Here is a 4,295-nt window from a genome sequence, read left to right on the forward strand (position 1 = left end):
ATTTTACAAAATAAAACTCATTAAATCCATGGCAAGCGACTTACCTCTAGACTATGCCCAAATTGTGTGGTACCGTCATAAAAAAATAGCAGAATTTGCAGGCAATAGTTTTCCTTTTGGTTAAATGAGGTAAAACCTAAACCAATCTTCTTATAGCTGCGGCTTCATATCAGGGATTTATGTGAGAATTACTGGATTCGGATTGGTAAAGGCCACACAATATGGCCTAACTACAGAGTACTCTTTCCAGATATATTGATCCCACATGTAGCAGCAAAAGGAATCCAGAGAAGAATATGTCAGATAAAAAAGGAGTGAAATAGCCGTTTCAAGGCATACCTTTCTCGGCCTTTTGGCTAAGATCAAGTGTAGTATCTGTTCTTATCAGTTTAATATCTGATACGTGGCTCAATGAGCCACACGATATTAAATTAATTTCTTGAGGGGGAAGTCTCAACAATGGTAGCTTGCTGCCAGAGGCTTCGAGCGTCGCTTCTGTATTGCACTACAGCGGAAGCCCGGCGCACCCCACACACCCAAAGCACAACACACAACATAAATTAGGGTTTTATCAATAACACTTACTCTGTATCTGATTTTATTTTTTTGTCTTGCCGTAGGGCAAGGCTGCTGGTTACGGGTGAAGGCGCGTAAAGGAACCCTAAAAATTGAAAATTTCGGCAATGTCTGAAAATCATGTAGTTGAATCCACTGAATTTTGGATGGACGTAATTTCCGCCATAAACGAATCAAAGTTGTTTTAGATTGTGAGAAATGGTTTAATAAAGTTGTTTGAACAGATACTACACTTGATTGTGAGAAATGGTTTAATAAAGTTGTTTCCTTGATTCTTAGCTCTGCCTTTTCCAGTTGAATGTCAAATATTTTGCATTTTTCTGGTTTGGTTTTAGAACAGATTAATGATTAAATAATAGGGAGGGGCGCAGATGTCTTCCTCAATGTGTTTAAGCAATTGCCAAGCAAGTGTGTTTAACTTATTTTTTAGGTATATTGCAAGGTAGTACTCGTTTTGCAGGGTAAAGCTGATGGATGTGGATGAAGGTGAGCAAACAGAAAATTTCAGCCTTGCAATCCACCGAAATCAGGAAAAAGAATCGCGTCTAAGGCAAATAAAAGCTGCTTTAGATTATCTTCCTCGAAGTTGTTTGAGGCATTCTTAGCTCTGCACAAAGAAAGGTATATATCTCAAAATTTGCTTGTATCTCTGTAGGGCAATTACTAAGAGGTGGGTAGCGGAGGGATGCCTGGACTCATGTTCGTTTTAACGCATAAATGGATTGGAAAGAGAATATGTGGGAGTAACAAGTAGTGATGAAACAGGCTAGGTTGACAATGAAGATCAAAGAATTGTAAATGGATCGAGCACTCATTTAACTATGCTAGGCCCGCATCCAATAGTGACCAGAAAGTACACGGACTATTCTTCAGGCTGCGTGAATGACACATTGACAAGCACTACGGCAAACAATGTTTTGTTCTAGACAGCGGGAAGAGAACACGCTGGTCTGGGAGATCTAACTATTGATACACAACACAATAGGGATGATGTGTGGACAATAGTTGTCAATTATTTTACATCTGTAGATCTCAAAAGGAAGTTGGACGTGATGGGCATTGAAGGACGGGACAAAAAATGTATGGTTGTGTTGGTAAACAGATTTGTCACAGTAGAATTGCCCAACGAATGTGTGGCAAACCGTTCACAACAGTTGGATAGGCCCTTGGTATGTGGCCTTCCTCTGCGTTTTGAAGGGCAGCTCCCTTGTATGATATAATTTTTAAAAGGTTTTTCGATTAAAGAATCTAAAACTGCAAAGTTCAAGACAAAGTCGTGGAAGATGAATGCACCACACGTCCTCACAACCTTCTGTGGTTAACAAGATCGATAACAGAGGTGCTCAAGAACTACGCTTGAAAGCAACCTGTATTATTAAGCACATTCATTATCATCCGTAAACACTCGCATAGCACCATGAGAACATTCATTATCATCCGTAAACACTCGCATAGCACCATGAGAATGTTCACTACAACGTATAACAATTTGGATTTTAAAATAAGAAACGCAAAGCAGATCTCATTTCATTTCCTTGCACCAAAAAAAACAATAGAGATTTTTCAATTCAGAGATAAAAAGTGTACATACTTTCCAAAATTTATCCCTAGATCAAAATTTCAACATAGTGTTCCCTTATTTTTCCAACCAAAAAGTCCCCTTTACAATGCTAAAAGATGTCCTTATATAGACATAGAGGTTAGTAACTACCTCTTCGTGGTTAATAACCACCTCCAAAATACATAATTTTGGAAGGTTAATTAACCTCAAGAAAATTAACCTATACAAAGAAGACATTCAAAAGCAAAACTTTTAGCTAGAATTCCTAAGAATGTATACATATTCAATCACTGATTCTTCTAGCTACTAACTCTATCTACCCGGACACAATTGATCTATCCTGAAAAGCCCTGAAATGTGTAGCTTCCATGACAATCTCTATAATCTTTCAACACAACTTGCTATAAGAGTATCTGTAATAATCATCTTCTTTAGTCCTTCCAGTCTTTCAAAACCTGGTGCTTGCCGCAACTGGGGACATCTAGTAATGACAAAGCTTTCCAGGCTTGTTAAAAATTCAATGCCTTGTATACTCTGCAGCCTTAGGCAATTCCCAATAAAGACACTCCTCAACCTCTTCAAAGAAAAACTCACCCTCCACTTTGGGCATTGGTTAATGAAGGTTCTCTTCAATCTTTTCAATAGTTCAATAACTTTAATACTCTCTAGCTTTGGACAATACACAATCCAGATCCTTACCAATCCGTTCAAACTTTTAATAGCTGGCACATCTTTCAAGATTCGACAATGATTAACAATGATCTTCCTCAAACAACTGGCATGCCCAATATTTGGCAACTCTATCAAACTGCTACACATTCTTATTTTGTAAGATTCAACATATCTTTTGAAAAATACATTCCTCGACTCTTTATATTTCAAGAGCACCAGACATTCCAGTGTGATTACCCCTCTAACATACACTTGTTTTCTGTCCAGCTAATACATCCATGAATGCGGTCTTATTGGCTCCACTAACTCCCACTAAAGCTATAAGAGTGCCAGGTTAAAAAGCTCCACTCACATCTCACAAAAGCTGTAGCCAGTCCTCTGTTATGCCTTGTTTTAATCGTGCTCAAATTAGCACAGGCCGGGAGGACACTGGTGAAGGTTGAGGCATATGGCTTTATGCCTGTCAATTGCATTTGATTAAATACCTCCAAGGCTTTCTCCGCAAACTCATTTTGAGTATACACTGCGATCACGGCATCCCAAGAGACAACATCTGGTTGAGGCATTTCTTTGAAGATCTTTAAAGTTGATTAAGATCATTGCTTTGTGCATATCCTGTAATTAGTACATTCCAAGAAATTCCATCTCATTCAGAAGCTTCATCAAACACCATATGAGCTTCTGCTAGCCTTCCACACTTAGCATACATATCAACTGATGCATTGGATACAAAAAGCTGAGATCAGAAGCCGGTTCTAACTATGTGGGTATGGATCTTCTTTCCCTGTCTCGGGTCACCAAGCTTGGCGCATACGCTCAACATGGTAGCAAATGTGAAATGATCCACTTTCATTCCCAACTCATGCATTTTCCAAAATGATTTCCGAACATCCTCGTAATGTCCATATTTTATTGAAGGACCCAATAACATGCATAATTCTCACATTATCAAAAGACACTGATTGGGGTATGTTTGTGTATGCACAATCGCACCAGAGAAGCCACACAATGTCTTTTGTGATCTTGCTATTCTCACCTTTCAAGGAATCCCCATTGGCTACCAGAATCTTTATAGTTTGCTTCTTGTTTGTGAGTCTAGTCCGATCTGACAACAATCGCAGAATCCCATTTTCATGAGACATTCTTTCAAACACTTGCCGTACATCACTCTTGATTGACTTGTTTCGTCCATTTATATTGCAGATATGCCTGTTTACGTAGAAAGGAACATACATTTCTCTTTACACAAGCCGCAACGCTCTCATGTACAGCAGAACTCTAATGTAGTAAGCAATGCTGCTGCCGCTGATTAACCATAACAGTGGTTCAAAGACATGGCATGAGGCTGGAGACTCTCAATCATTTTGTCAAATAAGTTATGTGCTACAGCCAGGTATGGTGCTCACAATATCAATCATTTGAAAATAATATTGGCCTACACCACTTCTGGTTGACCACTTAAATGTTTCAATTCTGATACTATCGT

General features: G+C 38.8%; 1 non-coding gene across 1 annotated transcript; it reads left to right on the forward strand.

The window, feature by feature from the left end:
• The first annotated feature begins 335 nt into the window (after nt 1–335).
• Nucleotides 336–532, forward strand: LOC149567309 (U2 spliceosomal RNA). The gene has a single exon (XR_016363139.1). It is a non-coding gene; the product is annotated as a U2 spliceosomal RNA (small nuclear RNA).
• Nucleotides 533–4,295: the final 3,763 nt, after the last annotated feature.

This window comes from Cupressus sempervirens, chromosome 3 (genome assembly GCF_028749045.1).
Source record: "Cupressus sempervirens isolate cs-2001-9-10 chromosome 3, ASM2874904v1, whole genome shotgun sequence".
NCBI lineage: Eukaryota > Viridiplantae > Streptophyta > Pinopsida > Cupressales > Cupressaceae > Cupressus > Cupressus sempervirens.